Raw genomic sequence first — 18,652 nt, forward strand, 5'->3', positions numbered from 1 at the left:
TGTCCCAGGTTCTGATTAATAGCCAAATAAAAAGGAAATGCTATTTGGAATTCCATTATTGACTGTATCATTTTTCTTGACAAAAACTGGCTAGAGAATCAGCCCAGCCCTGGAGAACAAGTGAGCTAATTAAGAGAGGCGTTTATGACAACTAAGGCGGAACTGGTTTCACTTCTGCCACAGACAGCCTTGGGAAGTTTATTAAGTAATCCCATAGCAACACCTGGAATGCCCGGGGAGAAACACTCCCAGCACAGCGAGAGGTAGAACAGAGATGACCACAACGTTTGCAAAAACGGGCATCTTCCAATTCCACTAACCTGTTCCAGTATATATTATATACCAACCATTAGAAAGAACCCTGTAAGAGGTGCTTGTTTGTAGATTCCCGTACTCCATATACAGAAACGCAACGTCCATAGACATGAACAGCAAATGCCAAAACAGGGGACCAAGCTGGGCACTGGCCAGTGTTTCCTTGAATATGACATATCCTTCCAAGTGCTTCACTCATCCTCGTCCTTAAGCTCCCCTCAACTGGCACACTGGCCTATACTTAGGGTATCTAAGGACTGTGAATGCTTGGGAAGAATGAATCTGTATCTACACATACCTCCAATGGCAGGGAACATCAAGTCGGGGCTTCTACACAGCTATAAAAAAACATACACCCATGCAAGTCACAGGAAAGGGACTGGGGAAAACATACCCAGTGCTAAGAAACAAAAATCAATACAAACCTGTCTTACTTGACGTTATAGGCGTGCTCCTGCAAAACTAAGTCACCTCTCACTTTTTCAAAGGCTTTATATTTAATATTATGGTAGTAAGAAAAAGATTCTAAAAATACTTTATGCACAAATTATAATCAAAGTAAGAAACAACCATCTAAGAACTGGGGACAGGTTAACCATGAAAAATGTTCTATTTATGGGACAATGTTCACCCTCTAATGCTGGGAGGGGAAAAGCAGGATAAAAATTAAACCTATACTCTAACCCAAACTTGGTAAAAGAGCTGCCCAGGGACCATCTCTGGAGGACACCCAAGAATCAGAGAATAATGGCTGCTCCTGAGACGGAGGACCAGGGACTGAGGGGGTGGGTAGAATAAAGATTTCTTTCCCTTGTATCATCCTTTTGAACTTTTTCAATTTGTACCACATGTTGGCATTTCCTATTTAAAGAAAAAATAAAATTGGGAGGGACAAGGAATTTTTCCTCTTCTTTCTAATACTTTTATCTTCTACATTTCTTATTTTAAACATATGTATCATTTGATCAACTTTTTCCCCACTATGGTGTTTTTAAACTCTGGTTAATCATTTTGCCAAGTATGTGTTTATCCATCATCTTTCTTTCGCAGAAACCTCTCTTTTCAAGTACCTTACCTCACCTTCTAGTGCTATGCTGCTTTATGAGCCTTATCTTCCTGGAGAGCAGAGGCCCTGCAGGAAAAGAAGGAACCAATATTGGTGAATGCCCACAACCGAAATAGAATTTCACCACAATAACCGATTCCAAACGAAGTGGGAATGCCACTCAGTCTCCTGCCCACACTACCAATTAGTCACCCTTCTTTGTCAAAGGGTGACAAAGAAAATGAAATGTTTTCTATAGTCAATCCAGGACCAAAAATTATCAAGTTTCAAAGATATAAAATTAATTCCAATGTCTAAAATTTAGACAGCGGTATTTTAAAAAACAATGAGCTCAAGAAGGTTTTAAAAATAAAACCTCAACACTATTAAATGCACCCCAACATATGTAGGAGAAAGACATTCAGTCATAAAAGTGATTTTTTATTTTCAATGTATTTCCCATGCTTTTAAAACATAATTAAAGTCAACATACTGCTCAAGTTTCATTCAGATTTATCTCACTCCAACAGAGAACACAGAACAGTTCCACCAACACAGAAAACCCTCAGTTACGATATTGTACCACTGCATCCCATCCATCTTTCCTCCCCGGACCCAGAGCAAGGCTAAGAAAATGCTTAGCTATCAAACCTAAGAAATAGGAAAATAGGAAACCCTATTCATTAAGGCTAAATTAAGCCCTATGGCTGGTGTAATTTTGTAAACTACTCTAAAATCCTATTTATAGAAATTGCTATCTGAGCAGTATTACTGATTAATGATCAGAGAGAAGAAGAATGGTCAAAAGGCAAAGCAGGTTATGCGACGTTAGGAAGACTGCTTTAAATTAATACCCAAAGTCACGGACACACAAAGACCTATTGGGAAGTGACCAGATTAATCACTTGTATATTCAAAACCGCCATCACCTTCAGGCTAGGAGTGTCAACACAGGAAACGCAGAGGAAGACGGGGGCTTAGGAATAAAGAGCACAGTAACACTGGCAAAGGAGCATAGAAAACACTTTTCAACATGGAGGAAAACAAAAACTTGACCTAGAAAAGGAGGGAGAAATCCTTGACCAACACACACGACACACTGAACACATTACTTGAATCTATTCTCACTATGAGATCCCTTGAGGTTCAACACCGTCTCTCTTTAGTGCCCATCTGGGACCCCTCAGACGTTCACCAGCATTTCTTACTTCTCTGGAAGCCTCTAAGCAGGCACACTCTTCAGTGGCTCAAATCTAAACAGCACACCCAGGAACCTGGATATTGAACAAAGTTCTCATAGCTGACTTCCTACACAGGCTAGAAAAAAATCACAAGGTCTCACTCTTATTCTCACCCATCCACAAATGGGTCTATCCCAATTTGCCATTCTGCGAGGCTAGTTGTGAGCCTCTTATCAAGAAGGCTATGAGCAAAATAAACCCAACTCAAAAAGGCAAGCACAGGTAAAGGGGCTCTGACTTCACACCATCATGGACCACCCCTAGTTTGCCCTGCACACATCAACTCTTTGAGCCAGTCAGCCTTCAGGTCAACTTTCCGCCCTACTATTCCCCAAAAGACACTTCCTTTGGCTCCAGCCTATCCACTCCTTGGTCCTCGGACGTGGCCTGCTCTTTCCCTCCTTCACTCTTTTCTGCTCATCCAAGGACAGCCCTTCATCTTGCCTGCTTGCCACAAAGACTCAAGCCTTCCGTACTTCCTTCGATCCAGGGACCCCTCTTTATTGAGTCTCTCGAGTCGTCAGCAGCACTGGGCTGATGCGGTCTTACACCCTCAGCTTTTCAGTGTCACCTCCAGCCCCTTCTACTCAATGGCAGAGCCCTGAGGGTACAAGCACCATTCAGGTCCCTACCATTGGCTGAATTGTCTCATTTGGAACCTTCTTTCTCTCTCTCTGCTCTCCTGCTAACCACTGTCCTTATTCAGGTCCACTCTCTCCCCACTGGACCACAGCAGTAACCAACCTGCCTCCAGTCCAGACCCCATGCTCACACGGGGGGCTCACTTCTTAAAACCAAGAGCTGATCCTACTACAGCTGTGCTCTGAAACCTTTAGGATTCCCCATTCCTTCCTACATAATTCCAAACTCCTCCATGTGGCATTCTGATTCCAACCTTCCAGAACATACAAAAAAGGTGCTCGTCTCCCCTTCCCACCCCTTGCCTCTGCTCCTCTTTCCTTCCACAGAGTTGTGAACTTCCTGCCACCACCCCTTCACCAAGCAAACTACTAACCCTTCTTGAAGGTCCAGCTCAAAAGTAGTGCCCATAAAGTCTGCCACCCCAGCCTAAGACCCAAGCTCCGTGGCTCCCTACCACATGGAACCCAGAACAACCAGCACGGGCACCAGGACGGCTCTCACAGCCCTCATTTCTGAAAATGGCCCCTCACAGCATGTTTCTGGAGTTCCATGTGGGGGCCTCATCACCTCTCCCATATCCTGGCATTCTGCCCACCACCAGATACCTGGGCTTGGTCTTCGCCACAGAAGCACTTAACCGAGGCCACCATGATGTCTGATGCAACAGACACACATGGGTATAGCCAAATGTTCACCCTGAGTTCAAATCCTAATTCTGCCACAGGACAGTTGTGCGACCTTGAGAACATTCCTTCATCTATGACTCAAGTTTTCTCAGCCAGTGGAAAGGATTTTCATGAGCATTAGCAAGGGGGCACGTGGAGCAGAAACACAAGAGGCCCCCAAATGTGGCTGACGTCGCTCCGTCGCATCACTCACCTAGACAACAGGAAAGGCTGGAACAGCTGTGAGGTAAAGAACTGAACACGCTCTCATCTGCCTCCACGAGGACGGACACATCTCCTCACAGGTCAGTATACCCGCACTGCCCAACAGGACATGCAATGCCACCAGTTCAAGTGACAGAGAAGGTTTTTAACAATCAAATGCCAAGCCTCTCCTTTCCCAAAAAACAATCTCAGTCTAAGTGGCCCCAGGGTCCCTCCAAACCCTACCATTCGCAATGTTTAACAGACACCAGCAAACTCGCATTAGAGGTAGTTAAAATTCTTGGTCACGCTTAGTCTTCGGACCCACACATTCCTGAATGCAGGCTCCTCCCCTCACAGCTTGGTATCCCCTCTGCTCAACCTTTGCAGCCTCTTCTCAGCTGGCTCTGCCTCCCTCATCTCTCCTTTACTGGCTGACCTCACAGCCAGAGGTCCTCACCCCCACGGGTCTCCTCCCTGCCACTAGCGATGTGGCCGCTAGCAAGATCTTTCTGAACACAGATCTGGACCAGGCCACTCTACTCATTGAAAGTCTTCCCAGGCTCCTGTACCCTGAATATGAAGTTTGAACTCCTAAGCAAAAGAAAGGCCCAGGGCTCCCAACTGTCAAGCTGGAGGACTCACAGGTGCTATTTTAGGCGCTCTTGTACATGTGGTTCCCTATGTCCGACCTTGCTGTCCCCCAGCTAATTAATTCCTGCTGGCCCTGCAAGCCTCAGCTCAGGAATTCCCTCTCTGCAGGCTTCCACATCACTATGTGAGCACACTTAGTGGCCAGACCCCTTCAATCTTAGGTTCCCTAACCCCCACTGGCTCCAAAACCTAGTTCCTTAAGGGGAGAATCAGCCTTTTACACGGGTCCTCAGGACCTACCACAGAATTTGGCAAGTAGTGACGTCAAGTATTTGTTAAATGAATGAATGTATTTTGCCAAATTGAATTTTTAGAACGGTGAAGAATTGCCCTCTGCCTCTTTCAACAGAGGCTCATATCAACACAAGCTTTCCCGTTCCAACCTCGTGTTTGCTGCCTATATAGTAGTGCTTACTCCAACTTTCATACAGTATCCCAAAGGCTTTGAACAGGCCCACACTATGCATCCAACTCCTCAAATCTGATTTCTCCAAGAAATGGCTCCTCAGCCTCCTTTAAGGATGCAGGTCATGGGCTCTTGCTCCTTGGCTCCAAAGAAAACAAAGTTCAATTCAAGGTTCCCATTTTCAAACTACAAATCTTTATGCCTCCAAGGTTGAATTCTTTTTTAAAACAGGGACATTCCAAGAGTATCATGTCTCTGAACACTAAGCATAGAACAACTTCATAAAGTTACAATATCCCATCTACACCAGACTCCAAAAACACCTGGTAGCACATCCAACTCATTATCTGAACTTATGTCCTATAAACACTAGCCTCCCTGCATAGTCTGGGTTCCATGCCAGGAATCACTTCTACTCACTTATTTAGGGAAACAGCAGGCTGGGCTCTTAAGTTAAAATTCTAGGCTATAAACGTGGTGTCCCAGACTGTTGCTCCCACTAAGGCAAAACTTCATGGTCACTATTAAAACTAATTCTAAAGTCAGTTTACAAATCTAAGAGCTTCTCAAGTCACAGAGATTAAAATATGCATTTTTAATTAGTAGTTGAGTTTTATAAAATTAACTTGGGATTTATGGCAGAATTTTTAGCTGAGCGATAATTTGCTCTGGAGACGTTTTCCAAATATACTCGGGGGGAGGGGAGTAGGGGGATCTGGTTTTCCAAACACCAAGTGAAAAGGTAGTGAGCTTCCAAAGAAGTTCAGGTGTATCTGTGTTGGGGGGGATGACCCCAAGGCTCTGAGCAGCTCAGGACTCAGCGGCTGCAGCGCCCTTCCGCCTCCTGCGGGGGCTCGACTACCCATTCCTCCGGCTTCCGCCCAACTGGGCCACGAGACCCTCTTTGGAAGCCCGGGAGGCGGCCCACAGGCCGCATACGCCCATGGCCGACGCGCAGGCCCTGCATTCCGGGGAGCGCGGGCCGAGCTGAGGCCTGGCCCATCGCCGCGGCGTGCAGCCTGGGCCCGGCCACCTAACGCCCCGAGCCTTCCCCTGAAGGGCCGAGAGCAGAGAGGCGGCTTTGCCCCAGCCGCGCTGCCGCCTCACCCGCAAGGACGTCCACGACCATGTCCCCGCCCCGGCCAAACAGCGAGCAGCAGCAGGTGTTCCTCGGGAAGCTCGGGCGGGCGACGGGGGTGGGGGCCTGGGCTGCCAGGCTCGGCGGCAGGGGGCGGACGGCGCACTCACCGAGCGCCGGCGGGCGGGCCGCGGCAGGTGCTCGCTCCTCCTGGCCGCAAGACGCTGCCGCCACCGCCACTCCCTGGGGACTCAGCGCAAAGCTGCCGCCGACGCTACCGCCGCGGAGCCCGAGGACCGCGAGCGCCGCACCGCAGCCTCCGCGCGAGCACGTACCGGGCAGTGAGAGGGCGACGAGCGCGAGGGCGGGGCGCGCGGCCGGAGCCTAGCAACCGCCTGACACGCGAGTACCGCAGCCAATCCCGCGGCCAGCTCCGCGCGGCGCCGACCGGCAGTCCGCGCGACGCCCGCTTCTGCCTGCGTCGGCCGCCCCGCAGCGCGCCGCACCCGCGCACAGTCCCCGCCCCCGTCCGCTCCGCTCTGCTCATTGGCCCGCCACGCCCCCGCCCGAAAAGACACGCCCCATACTGGAGCCCCGCCCCTCTGCCAGCCAGGTCCGTCCCCGGGCCACGCCCCGGCCCGGCCGGGTTGCCCGGAGCGCCCTGGACTGGGGAGTGGGGGAGGGGCGCCCCGCCCAACCCAGGCCTTTGGGCCTCTTAGACTTGTCCAACTAACGCGGGGTGGTTAGGCTCGAGAACTGCCGGACTACAACTGGCCACCCATGGACTTAGTTCGGCCCTCCTTATTGCCCTCCAACGCAAATCAAGCGGTATTTCTAAGCCATGCAAACAATCAGGAAGCGTCCTCCAAATTACCAAGGATGATGGGCCTGTTGCCCAGCCCTTACACGAATGGGGAAACTGAGGCGGGGGCAGGAAAGGCGGGAAGCCGGTACCTCTCTGAGGGCTTAGCCACCAGCAGGCTTGGGCCTCTGGGAAGTGCCTCAGGCTTGACCCTCATCCCCTCCCCCTGCTCTGAACGCCGGAATCTGATGCTTCCTCGGGTGTCAGAAATAGCTCTGACCCGCTGGTGTGCTGGTCACTCATTCCTTGTGGCCTGCATTCTTTCAGGGGGTGGGGGAGTAAGGCACAGAGGTGACTGCTGAGGTCCGTCTCCCTTCAAGAGGAGGATCATAAAGGTGCTCTCACTCTCCGCAGGGCTTACCTACAGCTCCCTACCCGAGGCGCAGGACCTGACAGTTACCGGTCCTGAACAATTCCTGGATGGGTCTGGGGATGGGACCCGTGGTGGGCTCTGCTCCCTTTCCCTCCCCAAACCCTGCGCAGGATGTGTCCATTCCCTCCTGGGCCTGTGGCCAGACTGGAATTCCAGGCCCACACTCTTGTCAGCAAGCATTCTGAACACAGAACTGGCTGCTGCGGTACAGCTTTGGGTATCCTCTGCTTTCTCCCCCACCTTAGGAGGGTCTGGGAAAAGCAAATTTCAGAGAGAGCAAAACAGGAATGCCCCATCTCCCAAATACACCCTTGGTGATTCTTTATACTTAAATGCATAGGCTCCAAACCTTATTCATACAGACTAGAAAAGGAACTGAAAATCAAGAAAAAGGCCTGAAATAATCTCTTAGATGTTAAAACTGAAAAAATTAATGGCCTCTCAAATTCAGCTCTAAAATTCTACAGCTTTGAAAACACTAAGAATGCAGAAAGTTTTTTGGGTTTCTAAACAAAATATATTCTCTCATTCACTCCATCAGCTTACAAAGTCTCCCCTACCCCCTACCCTGAAACACACCAGGCACTGCTTTGCAGCCCAAAGTTCTGCTGAGGATTTAAGTGTCTGACTTACAAAAACAAATAAATATGTTTTTCCAAAACAAAAGATAGCAGTGGGTACAGGCCTCATGAGGCACCTCCCTTCCACCATCTGCACAGAGGTTGACCTTCTATGTAATATAGGGAAGGGGCACAAGGACTATTTTTTTACAGAAGGAACTAGGATAGGAGGTTGGATTCCAAGCCTGCTGCCCTATGTGTTCCAAGCACAGAACTCAGGCAGACATTAATCAATCTCACAGAACAGACCATTGCAAGAGATTCCATTACGGCCATTCCCATAATTAAACCTATTACAAACTAGCCACAGGCTGTACCTTACAAAAGTTAAAGGTAAACCTATTCTTGTACCCTGCAGAAGTTTCCCATACCAAGAAGTTTTCCATGGAAACAAGAAACACATATAAATGCTAGCCCGGTGGATGGAGGGAGATCTCCCTTCCACGATTAGAGACCGCCATTCTGTCGGGTGGCCTTTCTTTTCTTACTTTCTGCTAAATAAACTTACTTTCACTTTAAACTCTATATTGGCTCACGTTTGAATTCTTTCCTATGTGAAGGCAAGAATCTTTTCTTTCTTTTTTTTTGCCCCTGCCCCCCTGTTCCTGGTTATTAAGCCATTGTTTCTCAGTCTAGTTGTAGGGTGCAGCTCCCTGGCCCATGCTGGTATTATGAGCATTGCACTGCCCCGGCAGTCGGTCGCCAGTCATGGGAAGGCCACTCACAGCTGCTCACAGCAGCCCACGCCAACCTCCTAGGAGCCGGGTGTTCACTGCAGCCCAGCTCCAGGCAGAGCCACTGTTCACAATCTTAGCTATAGAGGGCGCAACTCACAGGCCCATGTGGGCATCAAACTGGCGGCCTTCAGCATTAGGAGCCTGGCGCTCCAGAGCCACCGGGCAGCCCACCAAGAACCTTCGTAGCCCAGGATTTGAGTCCCCACTCCGGGGATTCACCTCGCCCAGGATTATCTTTGGTGACTATGAAGGGACTCCTCATCGCCTCTGTAGGAGAGAATTGACCAGGACCCCGGGACTGTCACCTGGACCCCAGCACCTTTTGGCCATAAGGACAGTTGAGTGAGCCTCAGGGATCCCGCCCTCTTGACATTTACTTTACTTCTCTTCCCTGTCCTTTCCTATATCTGAGTGTACCTGTCAAGACGCTGCTTGGAGGGTCCGTCTCTTCGTTTCATTTTCCTGATTGGTTCTGGGATGCCAGAACAATCTACGAGGAAAGACGTTTCCCTTGGACATCAGCTCAGCAGCCTCCAGTGCTTTGGGTTCTCGGCCTGTCGTCCCCCATCAGCTAATACTTCTGCTCAAAAAGCACAACTTGGAGCGGCCGGTTGGCTCCATGGTTAGAGCGCAGTGCTCATAACACCAGAGTCGCCGGCTCGATTCCCATATGGGCCAGTGAGCTGAGCCCTCCACACCTAGATTGAAAAACAACAGCTTGACCTGGAGCTGAGCTGCACCCTCCACAAATGGATTGAAAAGCATTACTTGACTTGGAGCTGAGCTGCGCCCCCCACAACTAGATTGAAAACAATGACTTGACATGGAGCTGATGGGTCCTGGAAAAGCACACTGTTCCCCAATAGTCTCCAATAAAAAATTAAATAAATAAAAAAAGCAGAATTTATTGCCCTCATTAGGGCACTACAGTTGAGCAAAGGACTCAGACTAATATTTATACTGATTCAAAATATAGATTTATTGTGCTTCATGCACATGGCACCATCTGGAAAGAAAGGTCTCCTTACTACAGAGAACTCCCCAATCCAACATAAGCCTGAAATTTTACAGCTCTTAGAAGCTGTAAATGAACCTCAAGGGATGGCAGCTATTCATTTTGGGGGATATCAAAGGGGAGATTCAGGGGAAATCAAGGGAAACAGTCTAGCAGATAAAGCAACCAAAATTGCAGCCAAAGCTAGCCCCCTCATCCAGGCAGCCCTCACGCCAGATGTTCCACTTCCCAATTACACACCCAATTATACCTTAGAAGAAATTATATGGGCAAAACAAAGAGACCTCACTCTGGACCCATCAGGATGGTGCACAGATAAGGAAGGATTGTTCCTCTCAAAGACTGAATGAATGCTGGAAGGTTATTAAACATTTACATGACTCTTCCCATTTAGGTCGAGATTCATTATATAAGTTCATCTCCCGTATCTTCATAGGAAAAGGATTATCTCAAACCATTAAAGAAGTAACCAGAGCTTGTGACCTTTGTGCTCACAATGACCCAGAGAGTCACCGGATCCCATCTCCTTTGTAAAAGCCAGTACAACACAGGGAATCATTCTGTGGGGAAGATTGGCAAATAAATTTCACCCAAACGCCATCATGCAAAGGATTTTTAGGTATTTATTAGTATTTATTGTTATCTTTAACGGGTGGATAGAAGGCTTCCCCACCTGAACTGAAAAGACCTTAGAAGTTTCTAAGTTTATATTTCTGGAAATTGTCCCTAGATTTGGATTGCCAAGCGGCTTGCGACAATAGGCCCTGTTTCACTGTTAAAATAACCCAACAAGTAGCCTCTGCTTTAGGAATTAAGTATCATCTTCTCTCTTCCTGGAGGCCCCAATCCTCGGGGAAGGTAGAGATAGCTAACCATGTCCTTAAGGAAACCCTAGGGGCCAGCACAGTGGCTCAGGCAGTTGGAGCGCCATGCTCCTAACTCCAAAGGCTGCCGGTTCAATTCCCACATGGGCCAGTGGGCTCTCAACCACAAGGTTGCCAGTTCGATTCCCCAAGTCCCACAAGGGATGGTGGGCTGTGCCCCCTGCAACTAGCAATGGCAACTGGACCTGAAGCTGAGCTGCACCCTCCACAACTAAGACTGAAAGGGCAACAACTTGACTTGGGGAAAAAAAAAGTCCTGGAAGTACACACTGTTCCCCAATAAAGTCCTGTTCCCCTTCCCCAATACAATAAAAAAAAAAAGAAGAAGAAAGAAAGAAAAAAACAACCCTAGTTAAACTCTGCCAAGAAACTTCTGAAACACGGGTAACTCTTTTACTGATCGCACTGTTAAGAATCTAGGTAGTCCCCAAGAATACCTTGAAGCTAAGCCCTTTTGAAATGACTTATGGAAGGCCCTTCTTAACTCAGATTTGTATTTCTTTTTTCTTTTTTTTTTCTTTAAATATTTTCTAATTTCCACTATGATGTGTGCTTTTTTTTTTAACCCATCACTTACATAGAAGTATATTGCTTAATACTCAAACATTTGGAGATTTTCTAGTTGTCTTTTTTTTTGTTATATACACTCCCCCCCTTTTTTCCGTCTCCCTCCCCGCACTCTGGTTCAAGCCATTGTTTCTCAGTCTAGTTGTGTAGGACACAGCTCCCTGGCCCATGCTGGTATTATGAGCCTTGCGCTCCCCCCCGGCTGAGGCAGTTTGTTGCCGGTCGCCAGTCGTCAGTGGGTTGCTCACTGCAGGTCTTGCTGGCTGCAGGCCGCTCACGATGGCTGCCGGCCACTCCTGGTAGCCCACGCAGCCCAGCTCCAGGGAGAGCTGTTGGTCACAATCCTAGCTATGGAGGGCGCAGCTCATTGGACCATGTGGGGATCAAACCGGTGACCTCCGGCGTTAGGAGCACAGCGCTCCAACCGCCTGAGACACTGGGCCGGCCCCCAGATTTGTATTTCAGTGAAGAAATTCAACAGATACTAACTCATATCATGAATCTAGGCGGAGTCCAAAAGTACTAGGCACTCCAATAACATTCTACCTAGTTCCTCTAAAACTCAATTAGACCCTCTACTACAACAAGAAGACCATATCTTATTAAAAACTTATAAGGAAAGTTTCCCAGAAAATCAACTTCAACCCAAATGGAAGGGGCCCTACCAAGTCCTGCTAGGTACCCCAACTGCTATCAAATTACAAAGAATCAACAGTTGGGTACATCTGTCTCAAATTAAACCTGTTTCCTATGTGTCCCTGCAGGTCCCTCCAGAAAGCCCACTGAAAAGCGCGACCTACTCTTGTGAACCCATAGAAGACCTCAAGCTTCTCTTCTGGAAGGAAAACACATAAATTAGACACATCGAGAGGCTTTCCCCGGTAGTCTATCCTCTCATCGTGAAAATTTTATTTAACATTATACCCTTATCTATATTAACAGATAGCCTAAGCCTATCATGGGAAAATAACTTTATTGTCAATTCTTCTCGGATTATTACTAAGGGAGAAAATATGTCTAACTGCTGAGTCTGTCATTTGAAACCTGAAAGTCTGGGAAATGCCCAAACTAACTTAAGAGCATATCCGATAAGTAATGGCACAATATTTCAGACCCTAACACCGCTTTAAATATTACAAGGCCAAAAACCAGTTTTATAATACAATGGGCTGATACAATGGGCTTCACCTCCCCTTCTCTGTTTTCACATAACCAAGCTCACTACTCACAAGTTTATTTATACCACCACCTCTTTAAATTGTAAAATGAATGTGGGATGCACACACTCTTACAATGATACCCGTATTAGTGAAATAGACCCCTACAGAGTTTTAGTTAATTTAAGTGAGGCGGTAACCCGCCCCCAAGAAGGATCTATAGTTAAACGGCTAAATTGGTCTAACATTGTAACAGTCCAATTTTAAATTGGATTGTATCTCCAATACTATCTTTCATGTATTGATTTAACTTGTGCTCCCAGGTCTAATGGAGCTGGTTGTACCTCCTGGAAGTTAGGCTACACTCTTCAAGGATTACCCTCCTTTAAAAGGCCTCCAGCAACAAAAGATCTCCATATCCAGTTTTCTCTCCGGGTCTTTATGCAATTGCCTAACTCCGCCCACAACACTCCTATACTGATTTAATCAAATAAACCAAACTTCCTTCCCTGTTCCTAGTACTAGTGCCTAGTACTTTGGGACTCAGCCTAGATTAATGATATGAGATAGTATCTGTTGAATTTCTTCATTGAAATAAAGCAAACTTCCTTCCCTGCTCCATGGACTTCATTGGCTTTGCAGCACCCCTAAGGATTTGATTTTCTTAAAGGACCTAGAGAACCCCTTGAGGCACGGTCTCCTCTCACTTAGACAATTCCCAACATGAAGGTGATTGCACCCTAGGAACCATGGCCCCTGGAGGTATTACCATTCTTAACAAAGACACACCTTGAGAACCAAATGAGCTTTTGGCCTAATCCTCACAGGAGCCATTGGAGCCACCTTGGCTTTGGCGCCATGTGGAGGATTTACTTATCATGAAATCACTCTTAGATAACTACCAGTAGAAGAGGCCATTAGTGGCCGACTCATTAGGGACATTACATACCTCTCTAAACTCATTAACAAATGTAGTCTTTGACAATTGATTAGCCTTAGATTATATTCTAGCAGAACAGGGGGATGTATGTGCTGTTATTAATCAAACCTATTACATTTACATCAACAATTCTGGAATCGTAGAAACCAACACCAAGAAAATATACGATCAAGCTGAATGGTTACATCGATATAACAAAGAAAATAAAGATTTACAAGACACATTTAAGGGATGGTTTCCTGGCTTTACCTGGCTATTGCCCTTTTTCACACTTCCAGTAGCCTTAGTTTTACTGTTAGTCTTTGGCCCTTGTCTTTTTAGTCTTCTTATCAAGTTTTGTATCTTCCAGACTACAACAATTTCATATAAAGATGATGGTCTTACAGGATTTCCAACCTGTTCCAATCACAAACCAAAACCCACATCCTCAGCCCCTAGGGCTCCTAGAACAGGCTTCCAGAGTTTTATTCCCAACAGGCAGCGACTACTGCCCTTTCTCAGCCTCGAAGAAATTACAAAAGTAAAGATTTTATAGGGTATCCGATGGACCCTTGTCTTACTAGGGAGACCACTTCATGGACGGTGTGGATGCCTGACCACTGCACTGTACACCTGAAGCTGAATAATACTGAATGTCAACTATAATTTAATGTATATATGTAGCCCTACAGGATGTAAAGCACAGCATAGGGAATAGAGTCAATGGAATTGTAAGAGCCACATATGATGTCAGAGGGGTAGTAGATTGGGGGAGAGGGATTACCACTTTGTGAGGGGTGTAAATGTCTATTACATTTTTTTGTACACCTGAAACTATTTTAAAATTTTTAAAAAAGAAAGAAATTACAAAAGAGGGATCTTCGTCCTTCAACAACCCATTAAGATTAAGGGAATACTATCTTGGGGCGGGGGGAGGGAATAATATAGGGAAGAAGCATAAGGACTATTTTTACAGAAGAAGGAACTAGGAGGTTGGATTCCCAGCCTGCTGCCTACGTGCTCCAAGACACTCAGGCAGACATTAATCAACCTCACAGAACAGACCATTGCAAGAGATTCCATTATGGCCATTCCCATAATTAAACCTATTACAAACTAGCCACAGGCTGTACCTTACAAAAGTTAAAGGTAAACCTATTCTTGTACCCTGCAGAAGTTTCGCATACCAAGAAGTTTTCCATGGAAACAAGAAACACCCTAACCTGGCAGATGGAGGGAGGTCTCCCTCCCTTCTACTAACGATTGGAGACTGCCACTCCATCTGTGGCATGGCCTTTCTTTTCTTACTTACTCTTTGCTAAATAAACTTACTTTCACTTTAAACTCTATATTGGCTCATGTTTGCATTCTTTCCTATGTGAAGCCAAGAATCTTCTTAGCCCAGGGTTTGAGTTCCCACTCTGGGGATTCATCTTGCCCAGCATCACATGGATGCCAGAGAACACCCCTTCTTCCTTTTTGCTACTGGTCTTGCTAGATGAGGCACTAGGCTACATTCTGGTATCCATGGTCCTATATCCAAACACCCTTAGAGCTCTGGCCAAGGGAGGGTCTCTACTCCAACTAGCTGGTGCCAAAAGGTGAGATAAGCCCTTCCTCTTCCTGGGAGGAAAGAGTTAAATCAGAGTTTGCCTGAAGCCCTTTCAGCCAAATCCTTTCCAATCCCTGCCTCTCCAGGTTTGGGGCTCAGTTGGAGGTGCTATGGCCCCAGGCTGGCCCTGATGTTCTCCCCCTCCCCCAGCCAACCAGCCCTGGCAGATCTCTCCAGGCCAGAAGAGCTTCGAACTCTCGGTTCCATTGCTGGCTTTCTTCATTTATTGTCTGGAGTTGGGGTTCCCCCAATCCCCCATTCCTTCAGGCCCTAGAAGTCAGGAGGCCTGGCTGGCCAGAGTTGGACCAACCTCTTGGGGTTTAATTAGCCCAACCAATGCCCATTAAGCCCATAGCAAAGTAAAGTGGGAGGTAGACAGCTGTCTTGAGCGGCCCCTAGGTTGGGTGAGGGTGCAAAGTCAAGGCCTTGTTACTCTCTGTAGCCCTGAAAGCCAATGGCGTTCCCCTCCTGGGGAACTCCACATCCCACTCTGGGGCTCAGCAGCACGTTTCCAGTGACTCACTCTTGGGGGCTCTTCTGGAACCCCAGCAGGGCCCAGGCCACCCTAGGTCAGGCTTGGTGCTCAGAGCCTGTTGGAGGTCACAGCCAAGAATGAGACCCACACAACACCCAAAAGGGCCCATGTGGTATGAGCCTGGGGAGGACCAATCAAGAGGCTGAAAATGGGAGTCTTCAGGCCTGACAGTCAGCCCTCAACTCTCCTGGCCCTTCAGCCTCCAGTGCTTCCTCCACTTAGAACCCCAGCCAGAGGCTCCAGGAAGATTATCGGGTTAAGGTTTGTCTCAGGCTGGAGTATGAGCCCTTGAGGCCACAGACCAATCTGCTTGGCCCCACATTACAACCATCACCTAACAGCCTACTCATAGTAGAGTAGAGGCACAATTTCTCTTTGGGGAGAAAGGAATTAGGATGCTGCCCACCTCACTTCCTGGTAGGCAGTCATCCCCAAGGATCCAAGTGCTATGCAAGGCCCAAGGCAAATGTCCCAGTGTTTACTTAGGGCTAATATGGTTTAAGCTAAGGCCTTGGTTCTAGCTCAGGCAAAATCCAGCAGACACCTACATGGACCAACCTTTTCTGTGGTCTTAGGATTCTAGCTTTTTATTCTGGCGCTTTCCCAAGGAACTAAGGGCCAAGGCCAGTGCCCAGCCTCAGACTCTTCTAGAGGGAGGAAGGCTCCTGCTGCTGGTCCTCCCCCAGGCCCAGTGGGGAGAGGCAGGAGGCAGTGCTGGTTGAGGGTGGAAGCTCCTGACCCAAATGCCAGGCCTTCAGGTCTGCCTGGGGCAGTGGGCTGGCAAGCAAGTCAAGTCAGGGTAAGGAGGGGTCCTTTTTGTCTGGGTTTAACAGAAGGCAGATTGTCTGGCAGCTCTGGCAGAGTGAAAGGGATGATAAGTTCATCCGGGAGAAAGTGCCAGTAGGCGTGTTTGTGGGTCACCACCAGCCTTCCCTTTCAGGGCCCTCCACTCCAGCACTCCCACCAGACCCCTTCATACATGCCTGGCACAGGGCCTTCCTCCATCAGCCGGCAGTAGCTTCCATACCTGGCCTTCCAGGAATACACAGTCCTATGGTGACAGAAGCCCCAAGCCCCACAGCAAGGGTGAGTGTAGATTGAATGAAAAAAGTCACCTCTACTCCTGGGTAGACACACATGTCCACTGCCCCCTCCCTCAACCACATTCCACTCCTTGCTGGCTCTGGGATAAGACAGTCCCCCAAGGCCGACTTTGGGTGACTCTTCCCAAAACACTGGGCTTGTGGCCGTGAGCCCAGGACTAAACACCAGATTAGGTCAGGTCTGGCCAGGCAGCCAGTGGAAACGAGCAAAGCTGAGGGGCCTATTTGTTGACTCTCTTCAGTCACTGACCAACTGGCCCCTAAACTCAGCCCCCCACACTCATCTATTTCAGCTGACTGAGAGTCCCTTCTCTGCTCTCAATCATATGTCCAGGTCTGGCTTAGGGCTCGGGCACAGGCTTCTCCTGTGGGGCAGAAACACATCTTCCTTGCAGGGTTGGCCCAAAATCTGGGCATGTCCCTCTCATCAGCCTGGGCTCCCCTCAGTGGTCCCTTAGTCAGGAGACATTGATGGGCTACACAACAATCACTGAGCCTATCATCATGGCCGATGGGCTTGTCCTTGGAACACTGGAAAGTGTTTGACCCAAGTGGACAGATAGCCTTTGCTCTAGGCTGAGTGCTGACAGAGACAGGCAGGGCCTGCGGTCTGGGGCACCCACAAGATTTCCGGGAAGAATGAGACGGATCCCTGCAGCCATCTTGAGGTGAGTGAGCTAATAAAGGGATAAAGAGTGACTGATAGCTCATCAGACAAAGTTCCCAGTGTGTCCATGTGAAGAATGAATTCCTGCTGAGACCCAGAGCTAAGGTCACTGTGTGACTTTATATAAGCTGCTTGCCTTCTCTGAGCCTCTTGGTCATCCCCATCATCAAGTGACCTCACATGTGGGCTTTGGACCTGCTTGCTCACTGAGAGTGACAGAGGGATCACTTTATGTGACTGAGTCAGGGCCAGGGTGAAACATCCATCATGTGCTCTCAGTCCACAGATATTTACTGAGTCTGTTGTATGCTGGCAACAAAGTGAGGGACAAAAGGATAAGCCCTATTCTTGTGGAGCCCAAATTCTAGTGTAACAAGATAGGCAGTACGTAAAAATGGAATAATCGGACTGGAGGACTGGGAGGGGTATAGTTCATCTGGACGTCAGTCCTGTAGGAGCTGAAAGAGGAAGCACTGGGGCTTTCTAAGGAATGGCCACGGTGAAGGCAGAGAAAGAAGTGAGCAAGCAGGTCTGAGGAACCTGGGAGGACGCCACAGCCTGAGCAATGAATGGAACAGTGAACATGGGAGAAAGAGCAACTGCTGGTGGGAGGGCAGGTGCTGGAGCTGGATTTAACCAGGCTAGGGTTTGCCTGAAGTAGAGGACCCCAGGGACAAGGGGCAGGTTAGCTGAAGGGAAGGAGGGAAAAAGGAAGGGAAGAGGGACGGTGCCCTCAGGCCTTCTGGAAGGAATGTGGTGGGGTGAGGAATGAGAGGGCAGCAGCTTGGCCCCAGGCCTGGAGCCCCTCCTCCCCCGGAGGTGGGGAAAGAGAGAGGGAGAGCAGGCAGCGGGAGGGGCAGAGATGGGGGTCTTTGGGAGGAAGACACACCAGGCCCCAGGGAAGTCAAGTCAGAACAAGCACACAGAGAGCAAATTTCTCACTTTCCCTGCTTCCACCTCCCCCCCTGGAATGCAGAGACATGATATCCCTCCTTCCAGTCCCAGAGGGGGAAGGGCCAGGGCTGAGGGGATGGCCCTGGGCTTGGGCAGCTCCTGGTATGTGCTGCAGGTGAGGACTTCAGGAGAGGCCCTGCAGAGCCCACCAGACAGGGACTAGCACCAACTCTGGGGGCGGGGGGGGGGAGGAAATCCATGGGCTGGGTCAAGGTGGAGGTGGGGGACAGTAGGGGAGTGAGAGAAGGGGGAGTGGGAGGTGAGGAGTAGTCGAGAAGGTGCTGTCCCAGGAGGATTCCAGGGCAACCATCCACCAACTCCCCTGGGGCTGCTGCCAGACACAGGCTTGCAGGAGGTGCTGGGGACAGGTGGGGTATCACCTGGCAGGCACTTGAGG

General features: G+C 48.6%; 1 protein-coding gene across 20 annotated transcripts in view; it reads right to left on the reverse strand.

Annotated features, from left to right (window-relative positions):
- DAG1 (dystroglycan 1) overlaps positions 1-6,759 on the reverse strand; it is a 55,168-nt gene extending 48,409 nt beyond the window's left edge. For 16 of the 20 annotated variants that reach the window (XM_074312326.2, XM_074312333.2, XM_074312338.2 and 13 more), the window contains exon 1: positions 6,421-6,743. The gene's annotated coding sequence lies outside the window, so the exon portion shown is untranslated. Of the gene's footprint in view, positions 1-6,279 lie in introns of all 20 variants that reach the window. The other 4 variants (XM_074312341.2, XM_019723857.3, XM_088798142.1 and 1 more) reach the window with 4 other exon arrangements.
- Between the last annotated feature and the right edge of the window lie 11,893 nt (positions 6,760-18,652).

The sequence above is a fragment of the Rhinolophus sinicus genome, chromosome 5 (genome assembly GCF_057876585.1).
Source record: "Rhinolophus sinicus isolate RSI-liver-muscle chromosome 5, RSI-T2T, whole genome shotgun sequence".
Lineage (NCBI taxonomy): Eukaryota > Metazoa > Chordata > Mammalia > Chiroptera > Rhinolophidae > Rhinolophus > Rhinolophus sinicus.